The sequence below is a fragment of the Schistocerca cancellata genome, chromosome 2 (assembly GCF_023864275.1).
Source record: "Schistocerca cancellata isolate TAMUIC-IGC-003103 chromosome 2, iqSchCanc2.1, whole genome shotgun sequence".
Classification (NCBI taxonomy): Eukaryota; Metazoa; Arthropoda; class Insecta; order Orthoptera; family Acrididae; genus Schistocerca; species Schistocerca cancellata.
In genome coordinates this window covers 422,726,245-422,743,773 of record NC_064627.1, presented here as the reverse complement: position 1 = coordinate 422,743,773, position 17,529 = coordinate 422,726,245, and the positions used below count along the sequence as shown (strand labels likewise).

Sequence of the window (17,529 nt, the reverse complement as noted above, 5' to 3'; positions counted from 1 at the left end):
TCTGAAGAAGGCTGGTCTGAAATATAATGATAGAAGGATAATCTTTAAAATATACCAAAATGAAACAGCCTTAGTTAAGAAGGAAAACAAAGAAGAAACAGCAAGAATAAGGAAAGGAGTGAGACAGGGATGCCCACTATCTCCAGTAATTTTCAACGCATATATCCAAGAAGCAATAGACAAAATAAGAGAGAATATTGAAGTAGGAATAAAACTTAACGGAATGAAAATAGATATGTTGCGATATGCAGATGATATCGCCATAATTACAGAAAGGAAAGAAGATTTAGAAGCCGCACTCAATGAAATGGAAAACACCTTAAAAGAACAGTATGGAATGAAAATAAATAAGAAAAAGACTAAAGTGATGGTGAGTGGCGCCCTGAACTACAATGAACCCATACGAATAACAATAAAGGGAGAGAAACTAGGGCAGGTTACAGAATTTAACTACTTAGGTAGCAAAATAACAGCAGATGGAAGGAGCAAAAGTGACATTAAAAACAGAATACAACTTGCCAAAATAGCATTCAATGGAAAAAGAAACTTACTGACGAGTAGAAATGTTAGTTTAGACGTAAGAAAGAGAGTCATGAAAACCTATGTGTGGAGTACAGCCCTTTACGGATGTGAAACTTGGACTTGTGGAAAAGAAGAAAAGAGAAGATTAGAGGCATTCGAAATGTGGTGCTACCGGAGAATGGAAAAAATCAGCTGGCGAGACAAGGCTACAAACGAAGATGTCCTCAGAAGAGTGAAAGAAAACAGATCTCTTTGGCGAAATATACAGAAAAGAAGAATAACCTTCATAGGTCACATTTTACGGCATAACAATTTCATTAAGAGAATATTAGAAGGAATCATTGAAGGAAGAACTCGCCGAGGACGACCTAGATTAACCTACATTCAACAAGTAATAAATGACATCGGGTGCCAGACCTATGCAGATATGAAGAAGAAAGTTGACAAAAGAACGGAATGGCGTGCTGCTGCCAACCAACCTGTGGGTTGATAACCGAAGAAGAAGAAGACTATTAAATCACTGGATAAGACTGTTGTGGTTCAATGTTTTATTCTCACGTGCAAAGTCACTGATGGTCGAAAAGCTTTTAAAGAAATGATTGAGGGAATAATACACTCACTTCAGAAAGTTTGCTTTATAGATTCTGAAGCAGTAGTGTGTGTGTGTGTGTGTGTGTGTGTGTGTGTGTGTGTGTGTGTGTGTGCAGTAGCTGTTAATGTATTGATTACACAAAACTGATTCTTTTCGAGAGTAATAAGTTGGTTGATAGCTACGTTAGACTTTTATTATTCATATTGTTTGCTCGCAAAATGCAGAGTTTATATATATAGTTTGTTTTTCTTTAAGATTCCATCTATGCTACATTATACGGAAACATATGTGAGTTGAAATTTAATGATCAGGAGGAGATGGAAAGAGAGCGATGGGAAACATGAAATTTGAATGAGGAGACAGTACAGGATTAACAGGAATATTGTGTGTGTGTGTGCGCGCTCATGTATGTGCAGCAGAGCACACCATTTTACACAAAAAGCTGTTTCAGTTTTACCCCAAATTTGTGCATGTGTATGCAATTTCTACGTAAATAATACAGTAATACATCCTGGACTTTGACGTAACTTTAGCATTATGTCAGAAGTATACATGTGTATATATAAAGTAACCTGACACCCTTTTTGCCAATATTTTTTGATATTATGCCAGAGGTGCGCAACTATCTTTCAGAAATAATGACAAGGAGAATGTAGATAACTTTGACTATGATGTGGGGTTTATTTAACTTTTTACTACATATCTGGCGCCAACTATCTTTCAGAAATAATGACAAGGAGAATGTAGATAACTTTGACTATGATGTGGGGTTTATTTAACTTTTTACTACATATCTGGCGCCATTTTATGGCTCATTTTAATACTACATTCTGATTGGCTGGAAAGACGAGGGGTGAGGTATACAACACAATTGAGCCAGTTACACCATATTCAAATTTTGATTGGTTGGAGGTAGGAGAGGAGAGGGGGGAATGGCTCTATTTTTAAGTTTCCTTTTAATACTTTGCTGTGATTAGTTGGAAAGAGAATGGGGAGGGGTGTTCAAATTTCCCTCTAACATGATTGGGCTATTTCTGCCATCTTGGATTGTTTCATTGGTTGTTTGATTATTAATAATTTGCTATGATTTGTTGGAGATAAGGAGTGGGTTGGGAGTGAATGGGAGATGGATGAGAGACGGGGGGAGGGGGAGGGGGAGCGGTGGGGAGGAAAGAGGGGTGAGTTGGAAAGGGCATGGCTTGCCACTGATAGGAGCGACAATGTTACCGATAAGGAATAATAGAGCTCTGAAGATTGTAGGTCTCCTCTCAGTCACTAGTCATGTGAGAAGTGTCCTGGAAGTGGCATAGATATACTACTAACCTCGTCATCGATGGGATGTTAAACTTCAATACTCCTTATTTCCTTCCTTCAATTTCTGTCATATTTGGTGGCTGTTTTGCTATAAGTCATTGTGTAAGGCATTGCAAGTGGATGCCACACAGTCTAATGCCTGTTAAGAAACCTCTAGAGCTACTGATGGACCGTGAGTGTACACTTCAATCAAACACCTGGTTTGATATGGCGAGGGTTATCGATTTCGGCTTAACAGTTTGCTTGACGGAGCAGTCGAGCGTATGCGCACGACCTGAAGCGGGGTACAAATATGAGCGCTGAATCTTGAACTTGTTGGAGCTGCTTGGCTGTAGCGATCTGCTGGCCATTGACTGTGCAGGCGAACAGCGGCAGATTTATGGCCCAGCAGGACATGGAGGTTTACAGAATGCAAGGGGGTCTGTATCTGCAACCACATACGTACTCGTGAAGTCACTGTTCTCTACATGGCAGAGGGTGCATCGTGCGAATATTATCAAGGTTCTTTTCTATTCCAATCGCATACTGAGCGAGGAAGAAGTAGCTGACTACATGCCTTCTTATGCGCGTTGGTCTCTGTCATCGTTTTATCATGACCGTTAATCAAATACATGATGGAGGCAGCGTTATGGTCGCACAACATTCTTAAAATACGGGTCTAAGCTGCAGTTTTTCGCGATAACTATGTCATTTCTTCGAAGAATTCCCACTGATGTTCCATGAGCATTTCTGTTCCATTTTCGCGTGTGCTATACCGCAACCTGTACCGATCGTAGCATCGTCTCTCTGAATTCGTTTGATGCCTATTATCATCTCTATTTGACAGTTAGTCCAATCCCTGGAAAAATGGAACCGACTGTATTTGCAAGCTTATGCAGTTTTGTTTACGAGGTATTACATTTCCTCATAACCCTTTCAACAGATGTTACTGAGCAAATGGTAAACACTGGGCTCGTATGTGGGGGAACGGCGGTTTATTTTTCCATTCGGCCAATTACTGATTTCCGTAATTCGCTTAAGGCATATGAGTGTCGATTTCCTTCCTTATCCTAAGGCAGTATGACCTTCTGTATTTCTACTAACCTTATCGTCGAATGGATGTCAAACCTTTTCCTTTCGCACTTTTAGGATTAAGAAAAGGTTGAACTCTTTGCTCTTCAGTTAGTGATGTTTTACTATAAGTACCTATTCATTGTATACACTAATGAAACCTTTATATGAAGTCTAAAAGCCAGTATTTCAGAACAAAAATCCAAGTAATATTCTAGGATATCCACCAAAGATACAGTGTTACAATGGCGAAACGCGTGTGAGTGTGTATACAAAAATTCATGGACAGCACGCAAACAGGAGTTTTCTTCTTGAGTACTACAATTTCTGCATGGTGTTTCAAACTCTTTGCAACAAATCTCTAGGGTTGATAGATCGCGCTAGAGACAAAATGTTCGCTGATGCTTCCCTGCTCAATACTAGGCTTCTTTTATAATTAGTTGTGCCCCTGAGACGCGCAGAGCATAGTCACCCTGCGGAGTTCATATGCACTGTGTGTTTCCTACAATTTATTCATCTTCTCTACGCAAAGGCTGAGCTTCTAAAATACTGGATGTCCTACAAAGATTTAAGAATTCGTTTTTCATGCGCGCTTTCGAGAGTTCAACAGTAAATAAAGAGCTTGAAGGTGGTTCGATGAACCCTCTTCCAGGTACTTAGTTGCAAATTGTAGCGTAATCAGGTAGATGTAGATAAAATGCTGCGACAAACTTCGAAGCGCTGTAGAGGATGTCATGGGGAATAAATCGAGGATAGGAATCCGTGCCCGGAAACGTCATCCAACGATGCTTCAGAGAGTAAAAATTATAGGAGCTGACGCCTGCTGCAAGCCCACCCCTTCTGTAGCAAACTTGATTTTTTTACGCTGACGGAGAGTAGGCATAACGTCTTGCAGTGTTTTTTCGTATTCAATGACCGCGACTGATTGCCACGATCGCCAGTGAAGAAGCTGCTGTGTAGAAAGGCTTTGTCTCCTACGAATATGATCCCATTTAACCTCGGAGGATGACAGTTTCGTGCAGAGGTTGCCATCTGCAGTTTATTTTTCTCCTGTGTAGTGAAAAACAATGGAGATTTCAGAGGGTTCCAAGAGCAAAATAATATGTGAATGGATACCCATCTCCGAAACTATCATCGACAGAGGCAACTGAGCGTCGCACTCATAGGAGACAAAGCCTTCATCCAGTAGCTAGCTCCATCTTCTTCATGGACGATCGTGATAATCAGTCGCGATCACTGAATAACATCGTTGCCAGATGTTCCGCCTGCCATCCGTAAGCGAACAAAGTAGCATTTGCTGTCGAAGGGGTGGCCTAGTGGCATTCGAGATTCTGTAGAATGGGTGAATATTTCCGGACACCGGTTCCGGCCCTGGATTTATTTCTCAAGACACCCTCTCCAACACCTCGAAGGTTGTCGCAACATTTCTAGGACACTTTTTATAGTTTACCGCTTAGTAATTTTTAAAGTTTCCTCGTAGAAAATCAATCAATTTATTGGGGTATAAATAGTCTGAAGATGCAGCACGCCTGATTAGCAGACGCTTGCTATTTCGATGACATTCGTCGGCCAAATACCGGCGAATTGAATAAAATGATATCTAGTGTCGCCGGGAAATGACAGAGAACATTTTGACGCAACAAACATTGTTCCCCATGACTTGATCCGTCACTCCAGAAAATTAGAGGCAAGGACTCTGAAACACCCCGTTGGGTAAACTTACCTGACTTCGCGATATTAAGGATTGTACACGAGAAATTATATAATTTACTCTTCAGAGACCAATACATTGCTGTAACCCATGATAAAGAATATTTAGAAAATGAAAAGATGTTGAAGTTATGAAATGAAGTAATCAAAGTGGGCATGCTACCTAATTTCGTTATAGCATACCTAATTCCGTGACACTATATACTTAACTTCGTGCTAATGTGCTTAATTCCGTTATTAATTTCTTTTGCATTGCCACTTAACACACTTTCCATTCATTTTCAGCATCATTTGTTTAAATATTACACATAAATACCATAGCACCAGATGAATCTATGGATTAACAAATTCCATCACAGACAAAGGAGAACACCGAATCCAAGCATCTTTACTCTTTCCACAGGTGTAGTTCTCTTTAGAAGTGGCGAAAATATCATAATTTGTTTTGTTCTTTGACTTCTGTTTTCCCTTTTGCTGTGCTACAATAATTAGTGGATTATTCGATTAACTTTCAGGCCACCCACTATTTCCTGCATTTGTATTATGAAGTTAACTAACTTAACTTCCAATTCATTCGTAAATGCTAACGTTCTATCCTTTTCCTCGAATGGCCACATTGAATGTCACCATCACAGCGGACTACATACCATTCTGAAGTATTCCACGGACTAGATGAATGTTTAGCAGCTTCGTATATCGACCACTTTTCTTCCAAAACCTTCTGAGGTACTCCAAGAAGGCCATCAAAATAATAGGATTGTCTTCTTTGGTCACATAATTCATATTTGGCTTCTCCTTCTTCGCACATTTACTTAAAGATGGAGGCATTGTTTCGGAAATGGACACACCTCAGGAGTTGTTGCCGTTTGTCTAAGCGAATGATTCAATAATAAAGCATTTAAATACGATTATGGTGACTCACTTTATAAGTATGTTCCATTGGAAATACAACTGCATATAAAATATGACAAATTACTTCAAGGACGTATCTTTTTGAAACAGTATTACAGTATCCGCGCAGGAAACGACGCATTTCCCTCCACACAACAAACAACAAACTACCTGCTCCACACAAACCGTTCATTCCTGTCCAGAATGCCTTTTCCGTGTGAAGACATTCCTGCCATTTCTTGAGGACGGTTGGAACTGTGTGTAGAAGACCTACCTTACTTAAGGACAAAGAATGTGTCTGCTTTCATGAAATAAAGTATGTTACGGAGTTAGGTAGGTTTACTCCATATGCAATGACGGAAGAAGATCGCAACACAAAAAATGATTAACGTAGAGTAACGAAATTCCAGGAATAGATTTGTGCAGGTAACATATTTAAGTAATTAACATTGCAAGATGACAACTTAATAATGTAAGCGCGAGGTGAGCTTTTGCAGATGTAAAATATTGGTATATTAATAACCGGTGCTGCCGAGAGAATGTAGAATGCAAGCATGCAAAAGTGCGAGCATCGTGTTGTACAGGTGCAAGGCGTCAGTTTGTGGGATAAAGTTCCATGTCTGTTACAATTGGTCAGTCAGTACAGGAACAGTTAATGCTATTGGTGGATGACGCTGGCGTTGTCCGATAATGTCCCATATGTGCTCGACTTGGTTCAAATGGCTCTGAAAACTATGGGACTTAACTTCTGAAGTCATCAGTCCCCTAGAACTTAGAACTACTTAAACCTAACTAACCTAAGGACATCACACACTACGTTCGCACGGTTCCAGACTATAGCGCCTATAATCGCTCGGCCACCCTGGACGGCTGTGATCGACTGGAAACAGATCTAGTGATCGATCATTCTAGATAACATGTCGACACTCTATAGAGCGTGTTGGGTTACAATAGCTGTATATGGGCGAGCGTTATCCTGTTGATAAACACCCCCTGGAAGGATGTTCATACGAGGGCTATCCACAAAGTACATTACGTTTTGGAATTAAAAATAAATAAAGTATTGGAAATTTTTTTAATTATATACAGATGAAAGCCACACTTCAATACTACTTTTCTACATAGTTGCCATTTAAATTAAGGCACTTATCGTAGCGATGGACGAGCTTGGAAATTCCTTCGTCGTAAAATTCGGCCGCCTGCGCCTTCAACCACGTGGTTACCTCTTCTTGAAGCTGTGCGTCGTCATCAAAACGCTGCATAGCCAACCACTTCTTCATTGCTGGGAATAAGTGGAAGTCGCTCGGTGCCAGGTCGGGACTGTACGGCGGATGAGGAAACAACTTCCACTTAAAAGATTCGAGAACTTCACGAGTGGCATTTGCCGTGTGGGCCCGGGCGTTGCCATGAATCAGCAAGATCTTTGAGCCCAACTTTCCCCTGCGCTTGTTTTGTATTGCTCTTCTGAGGTTGTGCAGAGTTTGGCAATACCTTTGAGAGTTTATTGTAGTGCCTCTTTCCAGGAAATCCACAAAAATCGTATTTCTACCGGGTTACTGATTAACCACGTGGTTGAAGGCGCAGGCGGCCGAATTTTACGACGAAGGAATTTCCAAGCTCGTCCATCGCTACGATAAGTGCCTTCATTTAAATGGCAACTATGTAGAAAAGTAGTATTTAAGTGTGGCTTTCATCTTTATATAATAAAAAAATTTACAATACTTTATTTATTTTTAATTCCAAAAAGTAATGTACTTTGTGGATAGCCCTCGTAAATGGCAGCTCAACATATCGAATCACCAGATTGACGTAGAAATTTGCAGTAGGGTGAGTGGAATTATCACGGGAATACTCCTGCTACCATCGCAAAGCAGACCACAGCTCAAGGTGTAGTTCCAGTTCGTATAGCACGTTGACAGGCTGGTTTGAGGCCATCAACCGCCCTCCTCGTAACCAACACTGCCATCACTGGCACCGAAGTGGAACCAGCTTTCGTCAGGAAACACAACAGACCTCCATCCTGCACTCCAACGAGCTTTCGCTCGACAACACTGAACTCTGAAATGCAGGTGGCTTGGGGTCAGTGGAATGCGCGCTACAGAGCGTCTGGCCCGGGGCCGTCCTAGAAGTTACCGATTTGTACAGCTCGTCGTGTCGCCGTGGTGCCAAATACTGTTCAAATTGCTGCACCACATGCAGTACTAGGCGGCAGAGCTATACTACGAACACGATGGTTTTTCCATCTCTATTGCACCACATGGTCGTCCGTCGCCCGTTCTTCCTGTAACAGTGTATTCTCGTGACCACCGCTGCCGCAGAGGTTTTTATCCCACGGCACGAGTCTTGGCACTTTTTTCCCTCTGCTCTTCAAATCGCTACCCTCACTCGCGTTTCGTCCACTATCACCTGATGGACAGTGCTAATGCGTAGTCTTACCCAGACGCACGGATAACATCACAGCCCAGCATCCTGTGATCAACCTACTAGATAACTAACATGTTGACGGAGGTGACAGTAGGACTTTTGCTCTGGTCACCACGTTGGTGCGGGCGTGGAGGGGCCACATCTCTATTTAATGTACAGTGGCTACATTGCTGCCAAGTCTTTCAAAAATGGCTCTGAGCACTATGGGACTTAACTGCTACGGTCATCAGTCCCCTAGAACTGAGAACTACTTAAACCTAACTAACCTAAGGACAGCACACAACACCCAGCCATCACGAGGCAGAGAAAATCCCTGACCCCGCCGGGAATCGAACCCGGGAACCCGGGCGCGGGAAGCGAGAACGCTACCGCACGACCACGAGATGCGGGCGCCAAGTCTTTCTACAGTATCGCAGAAGGAACATCAAAGTTCTCGTAGTCCCATTACACGACGTCTCTCAAGCTCAGAGAGGTGCCTTGTTGCCTTGAAGGCATTCTTGAGTAACATCAATTCACCACGTACAATCTCAGAGGTAAATAACGCTCACGACCATTACAGAGCGTGTGTAAAGCAATCTAGATATGCATCTTCATAGCGGCGTTACTAGCCCCACTATTACGCGATTTGAGCGAAATTTGAACAGATATCATCCATCAGACCCAGAAACACGCCTACCAACTTTGGCGTATCCCGTATAACTCCTTTTTTGTCTTGTGATTTTTTTTCCATCAGTGTAGCTGTTGCGGAAAATCGTCACCGTAAAGCCGTCGGCACACAGACCGTGCTGTCGAACGTTAACGCTGACCTTGCCAAGTTCAACGTGCTGCTGAACGCTCAGGAATGATGCGACTTGTGCATACGGTACGTGGGCCCCAACGTGGTATACGCGATCTCAAAGCACTCCAGCGGCAATTGAGGGATGCTTCTAGTTCATAATCACACTGTTTGCTCAAAGGGCGCGCGTAAAATTCCCACGCTAGCTCTATTAGAACGCACATTCCCTCCATCGTCCACGAAAGGGAAAGTACCATGTCCAATCAATAAGGACACAGCCTTATAACAGTTCCATTATAAACAGTGCATTACAAATTTGGAGTACTTCTCCGCATAAGATAAACATTATTTCATCATTGCCCCATTTTAGTAAAACCCCAATGTCAGTCTTACTTGATCACTGTTCCTAAGCAGTAGCACAATCTTTGCAACATGTGAATTACGAAGTGTAAAGGAAAAGGAGCAAAATATCTTTATACAAATAGCGCAAGCTGTCCTGTAGATTAAGTCAATCGAACAAAGCCATCCCCCCCAAAAAAGGTGAACGTATATTTACATAACGTCAAATATTATAGTATGTGCTTATATGAAACTAATAATAAAGTATCAGAACGTAATAAAAACGCGAATGTTAGGAAAAAAATTGGAAGGATCAAGACGCGAACCACTGCCCAAAAATCAACTCTTCATAGGACAGTGACGCTACTCATTACGCTTTTTTTCAATTTTTTTAAAATCTCATTTTGTTCGTTTCAGCTGCTCGGGGCGGAAGTCGTAAGACATCCGTTAAAGTTCGTTGTTGATCGAGTAACTCAGTGTTTTTATTACAGAGAGCAGTAAACCCTCTGACCGAACACGCTGAGCTACCATGCCGGCAAAAGCAACTCTTCATAGGACAGTGACGCTACTCATTACGCTAAACCAACATCACACGCTTCATATCTAATCTTATTACGTTACCCCTTGCTAAAAACCTTAATCGTAGATATGTTACTAATTGAAATTTAATTATGACAAATTGTACCAAGAACAATACGTTTTGGGTGGATCTTCAGTGTGTCGCTGCCTACTCAAGTTAAAATAATTCTTTTGCCACGAATATAATGTTTCTGATTATTTTATTGGAACGAATCACACAGTTAGCAACGGGTTTTCCACTGATTCTCAATTTGCTGGTGCTCAGAAACGGCATATATACATATAGGCTTGAAATGAATGCCAATATGGCGCCTCACAACTCTGTACTGAAGGGACATGGCGTGCTTGTGACGTAGGTGGCGTTGTGCCATCTCATTGGTCAACGCTCAGACGCACAGTCAGAATATCTGACATGAAAGATATTGCTCTGCACGTTCGGAAAGACTCCCGAGCGTGCTATTCCACGCTATGACGTCAGAAGCTCGGCACGCTCAACGCTCAACGTTCGGATGCACAGCCCGTGTGCCGACGGCTGAAGGGGGGTAGGACGTCAAACGGGCCGACTTGGAGGAGGAGAGGCACTGCACGACATTTCAATTTCCACTGTCTATAGTTTTACAAATAAATTCATAAAACTTTCTCAACACGACCAGGAAAGATTCAGGATTCAAACTCATAACAATGAAAGTTATAAGTATAACAAAATAATTTTTTTTACGTGTGAAATTTCATCATTTTTTCACTTACTATTGGCTGCATTTGTTGATTCAAATGGCTCTGAGCACTATGGGACTTAACATCTGAGGTCATCAGTCCCCTAGAACTTAGAACTACTTAAACATAACTAACGTGAAGACATCACACAGATCCATGCCCAAGGCAGCATTCGAACCTGCGACCGTAGCAACTGCGCGGCTCCGGACTGGAGCGCCTAGAACCGCTTGGCCACCGCGGCCGGCGCTGTATTTGTTGCTATAGGTACATTTTTCTTCACAAGTAAGAGAGATTCTTCGATGAAGTTAGCACAGTATACAAACAATACTTATAGGTGTATTAAACTCTAGAATTTATTTAATTAATGAAAAAATGAATGAGCTGTTACATTTAAACTTCATGTTTAGAAAAAACTCAAATTTTATGGTTAATTATCCAAATTTTTGGCACAGTTTTTAATAGATTTGGAATGTTCTAGAGTTTCATACACCTGCAAGTGTGGTTTGTATGCTGTGCAAAATTCATCGAAGAATCTCCCTTACTTATCAAGCAACGAATGCAGCCAATAGTAAGTGAAAAATGATGACATTTCACATGTAAAAAAAATATATTTTGTTATATTTTTGAGCCGGCCGAGTGGCCATGCGGTTCTAGGCGCTACAGTCTGAAACCGCGCGACCGCTACGGTCGCAGGTTCGAATCCTGCCTCGGGCATGGATGTGTGTGATGTCCTTAGGTTAGTTAGGTTTAAGTAGTTCTAAGTTCTAGGGGATTGATGACCACAGAAGTCCCATAGTGCTCAGAGCCATTTGAACCATTTTTGTTATATTTTTGAACTTCCACTGCTATGAGCGTGAATTCTGAACCCTTCCTGGTCATGCTGACAAATTACAATGAAATGAACACCCTTAGCTGCTTACAGGCGTTGATATACGTCAACGGGGACAGATGAAAATGTGTGCCCCGACCAGGACTCGAACTCGGGATCTCCTGCTTGCATGGAAGACGCTCTATCCATCTGAGCCTCGGTGGCTCCTACCCCCCTTAAGAGAGGGCAGCATGAAGCAGTTTCTGCGAGTTGTTCGAATATGCGTTGTGTAGTGGAAACCTTTCGTTCCTTACGCGACCTGACGGGCAGCACGTCACGTTCGCCAGCAGGGACTGGGTTTCGAGGCGCCGGTGACGTTAGCAACCCGCAATAGTTGTGAAGCAGCCGGGGGATGACGAGACGAGGGGGAGCTGCAAAGCGGCGCTCGTTAGCGGCGAGCTTGTTAGGCCACAGCCAGCGGCCGGCCTGCGAGCATCTAGCATCTCTGCCGGCTCCGGCCCGCCCGCGCTCCAGCGGGCACGCGACAAAAAGCTGTCGCCCGGCGCCGCCCGGCCGCTAACTAACCGGTTTATTCACCGCTGTCGCTGGCGCTGGCGCTGGCGTTGTTTCCAGCAGGCCGGCCTGTCACTCGCACTTGCCAGCGCGCCTCCCACCCCCCTGCCCGACGTCTGCAGACACAGATGAGTCGCCCGCAGTGGGGCGGCAATCTCGGCGATGGACCGCACAATGGCGGACGCGCGCACAAAAGCCCCGCCGGCGTCTGCAGTTTCTGATTGGCTGTTTATTTCCTGGCGACGTCAGGTGGAGGCGGATGGAACGGCCGCCTTTCTAGGTCGAGCCGGGCTGCGCGAATGACTGCGCGGCTGCGCCGGAATGGGATGGGATAGGCTGAGCCGGGACCGCTCGTATACTGCCGGCCTCGTCCTGTTTTATAGATTTGGAAAGGCTGCTAGTGGCGGCGTCAGGAGGAAACCCAGCCTCTTCCTCTGCAGCGTGCGTCTGTAAAATTTATGAATTGCCCTGTCTCTCTAAATGGCAACTGCGACATATCTGTACTGTAAAACCGCCCTGCGCGTTTCAGCAAGCTAATCTCTGAAACGAAATTTCGTGGGTTTTTCAGAGATAACTTGAGCATAGCTTTGGCGCAACATATAGGCGCTATTTCATCAAAATGGGATAGCAGAAAAAAGATATCCATAAATATTATAAAAGCGTATGGATAGACTGTTAGCGGCAACGGCCTTGCCGCAGTGGCTATTCCGGTTCCCGTGAGATCACCGAAGTTAAGCGCTGTCGGGCGTGGTCGGCACTTGGATGGGTGACCATCCAGGCCGCCATGCGCTGTTGCCATTTTTCGGAGTGCACTCAGCCTCGTGATGCCAATTGAGGAGCTACTCGACCGAACAGTAGCGGCTTCGGTCAAGAATACCATCATAAAGACCGGGAGAGCGGTGTGCTGACCCCACGCCCCTCCTATACGCATCCCCCACTGAGGATGACACGGCGGTCGGATGGTCCCGGTAGGTCACTCGTGGCCTGAAGACGGAGTGCTTTATACACTGTTAAGTAAGAGCTTCCTCGGCATTACACACGGATGGTGAAAGATACCGTATTAGTTCCTTCACAACGCAACAGGGGGAACCTCTGCCTTTCATGTAGCGTCCATAAAGCATTAGTTTACTTTGAACTCCTGACTGAGATACACAAGAAGAGAAACAAGAGGAGCTTACGCGTCGTCTTTATCAAAGATGTTTGATGCAGACTGTCAAACGGAGGTTCATCGATAAAAATGTATATTGGATACAGCAAGAGGACAATGATCCGAAGCACCGCAGCAGGCTTTGCAGCGACTGGAAGAACGATAAAGGTGTGCAGGTACTGAATTGGCTCTCAAAGTCGCCTGACGCTAAACCTATTAAACATGTATGGTCTTACATCAAAATGAATTTGCAAGAAAAATAGATCGTCCCTATGAAACAGCTGTCAATGCATATTCGACGCATATTCCACGTAAATAGCGTAAACCATGGTTTCAAGCATGCCTGGAAGATGCCAAGCAGTTATTGCGCTGCTGATGACTGTACGTATTATTAATAATAATTACGTTTTTTTCTTTTGTTTCTATATTATGTATGTATATTTTTTAGTTTGTTTTCAAATATATTCTTCTACTGATTAGCCCTTCCAAGATCTTACTCAATAGACTGTGATTATGTTCCACATCTCCTTCGAAAACCATTTATTCACTGAAAAGAATCACTGTAAAAGTAGGAACCACGTACCTATCAAAGAGGGTGGATGAAAAAGAAATTTAGCCCGCGGCGCGTGATTATCCAGGCTTTATTCATCCAGTATTTTAGAAGGACAGCACTTAGTAACTTGCGACAATCTTTACATATAATTTCAGACCTTTAAGAAACTTTTTTTTTTCATGACAGCTCCCACGAAATGATGAAAGGAATAGTGTTTATCGCTTAACACATTTTCGTTGTTCATGCAGTAAAACTGTCACATCAGACATGAAAATTCAATTTATTACTTCTTTACCACTAACTGTATTCGCGACACATTTTGCAGACAGTGTTCACATATACCACCGAATGTAAGTGCAAAACTGTATTATTCAGCGACACATATTTCAGGTGATATGACGTCATAAACACTGAGCTGCTTGAAAACGAAACAGGAGTCCATAACTCGCTAGAGATAACGATTAAATAAGTGTTCAGATATGTTAAATAAAATTGACGACCAAAAAATATCAAAACACTAGGAAAGAGTTGTGCGACATAAACGAAAGTTGGTAGGAGTATTTCTACATCTGAAGGATGATGTCTATTCAGATTTACGTCAATCGCATAAGAATAGCGTTAGTAACGTCACTATGGATACAAATCAGGTTTGCTTTAAATATACGCTGTAACGGTCGTCAGTGTTAATTGCCTTTGAGATTTGATGTGGTGAGTTGATGTTAGACGAGAGTGCCTTTAAGGCGACAAAGACGCTATTATCACCATCTCACATGAGTTTGAAGAAGGTCATGTAACAGGGCTGGATATTCCTACTGCCTTATTGCAGAAAGACTTGGCAGGAATGTAGCCGTAGTACATGATTGCTGACAGCGGTGGTTACTGGAATATATGACCACAAGAAGACCGGGCTACGGACGGCCACGTGGCCCTATAGAGAGGGAAGACCATAGTGTTCGGCATATCGCTTTGGCGCATCGCACTATCGGCCTATCTGCAGCAGCGCTTTGAGCAGCAGTTGGCACCACAGTGACAGAACGAACTGTTACAAATCGGTTACTTGAAGAAAAGCTCCGAGCCAGACGCCGTGTAGCGCGCATTCGGCTGACCCCAAATCACGCCTATTTGCGACTTCAGTGGTGTTCCGCAAGAGCTTACTGGAAGGCAGGGTGGTGGTACGTTGTGTTTTCTGATGAAAGAAGGTCCTGCCTGGGGGCCATTGATGGCCATGTGTTGGTTAGGAGGAGGCCAGTTGATGCCCTGCAACCGGCCGGGGTGGCCGAGCGGTTCTAGGCGCTACAGTCTGGAACCGCGCGACCGCTACGGCCGCAGGTTCGAATCCGAATCCTGCCTCGGACATGGATGTGTGTGATGTCCTTAGGTTAGTTAGGTTTAAGTAGTTCTAAGTTCTGGGGGCCTGATGACCTTAGAAGGTAAATCCCAAAGTGCTCAGAGCCATTTGAACCATTTTTCTATGCCCTGCACCAGCCTGTATGTGTACTTGACACACTGGACCTACACCTGGAGTTATGGCCTGGGGTGCGATTGCGTATGACAGCAGGAGCACGCTCGTGGTCGGTCTGGTGATTCGACCTGTTGAGCTGCCATTCATGAACAGCATTCCAGTGGGTGTTTTCCAACAGGATAACGCTCACCCACATACCGCTTGTTCTCCAACAGGATAACGCTCGCCCACATACCGCTTGTTCTCCAGCAGGATAACGCTCGCCCACATACCACTGTCGTAGTAACCCAACATACTGTACATAGTGTCGACATGTCGCCTAGGCCTGCTCGATCACCAGTTCTGTCTCCAATCGAGAATATGTTGGACATCACCTCAAAGTCATTCACAAATACCATAAACCATCCTGTATTGACCCAAAATGTGCAATAGGCATAACACTCAATCCCACAAACTAACATTCGACACGTGTCAACACAACGCATTCACGTTTGCATGGTTGCACATTCTGGTGGTTACACTAGTTATTAATGTACCAGCATTCCACATTTGCAATTGCTTATCTCACGCTTACATTAACCTGTGATCTTGCAATTTTCATCACTTAAATATGTTACCTACACAAATATATTCTTGAAATTTGATTACTCCAAATTAATTATTCTTTGCTGTTGCGATTTTTTTCCGTAAGTGTACGTGACATGAGTTTATGCGGACAAAGCCACGAGTGAAAACCTGCTAAACCTGTTGATCGATTTCAGCTAAACTTGGTACACATATTATTTACTATCTAGAAACAATTACTGTGAGAATTAGAGCCAGAAACCTTGTGCAGGGGTGTGGGAGATAGTGACAGAAAAGAGGAGGAAGAGAGATGGAGATGGAGAGGGGGGAGGAGAGGATGGGCACATATAGGGGGAAGGAGGAGATGGGCAGAGAGAAAGCGAGGAAGAAGCGGAAGGGGAAAGAGAAAAAGACGAGACGGTCAGAGAGAGGAGTGAGCAGTAGACGCACAGAGGAATGATGGAGGAGGTAGAGAGGAAGGGGAGAGGAGAAAATGGGCAGAGAAAGGGAAGACAAACAGTTAGACACAGAGAATTGGGAGGGGGAGGGGGGGAGGAAATGGATGAGGAGAGAGAGGAGTAACAGATGCACATAGACATGGGCAGGATGAGATGGTTTGAAATAAATACCTACCTGGGTGTCATGTACGCGGTACGCATGGGCGTGTGGGCAACACACCGCTCTATTGTCTCTTTTTATCTTCCCAGACCTTGCAGAGGGTAAATGTCATTTACGTTGCACTTCAACTGGCGATCACGAGGCTGAGTAAAATACGAAGAAAGACAATATCCATGCTTAGGTGACACTTATATGTCAGGTAATAAATCTACCACAGCGATGCAGACTTCTTCATTTATTTCTTCTCCCATAACCAGTTTCTAGCTTTGGGCATTGTTCTCTAATGTTCATCATCGTACAATTTAAACTTGAGGAACTATGTCTTAATCTAAATGTTTTATCGTCACAAGTAACTTTTATTCGAAACAGATAGAAAGAAAGGAGTAATACACTGTTATGTAATATACAACCGAGTGTGATATTCGAAAAGATTCAGAGGCGAGAGGAAAATTCATTTTAACGTCGTACCTTTGCGATGCACTCAAACTGGTTCAAATAGCTCTTAGGACTATGGGACTTAACATCTGAGGTTATCAGTCCCCTAGACTTAGAACTACTTAAACCTAACAAACCTAAGGACATCACACACATCAATGCCCGAGGCAGGATTCGAACCTGCGACAGCAGCAACAGCGCTGTTCCGGACTCAAGCGCCTAGAACCGCTCACCCACAGCGGCCGGATCGATGAACTCATTCAGTTGAAAAAATAAGAATGTTAAACTACTATGTACCTCAATTAATCGTAATCAAATCCTTTCTGGAAATAATCTTTTACGGAAAAAGAGAAATGCTGCATATATTTGACTGCCTCTACCTAAGACTTTCAGCATGTCATGTGAGAAAAGTGCAAGTAGTTTCACATTACCGATGTTTTCGGAATTCATGGTGGTTTT

General features: G+C 43.4%; 1 protein-coding gene and 1 pseudogene across 1 annotated transcript in view; one reads left to right on the top strand and one right to left on the bottom strand.

Annotated features, from left to right (window-relative positions):
• Positions 1-17,529, bottom strand: part of LOC126161882 (cubilin) — a 1,256,608-nt gene that overhangs the window by 479,088 nt on the left and 759,991 nt on the right. The gene's annotated exons all lie outside the window — the stretch shown is intronic.
• LOC126163648 (5S ribosomal RNA) lies at positions 12,972-13,089 on the top strand (annotated as a pseudogene).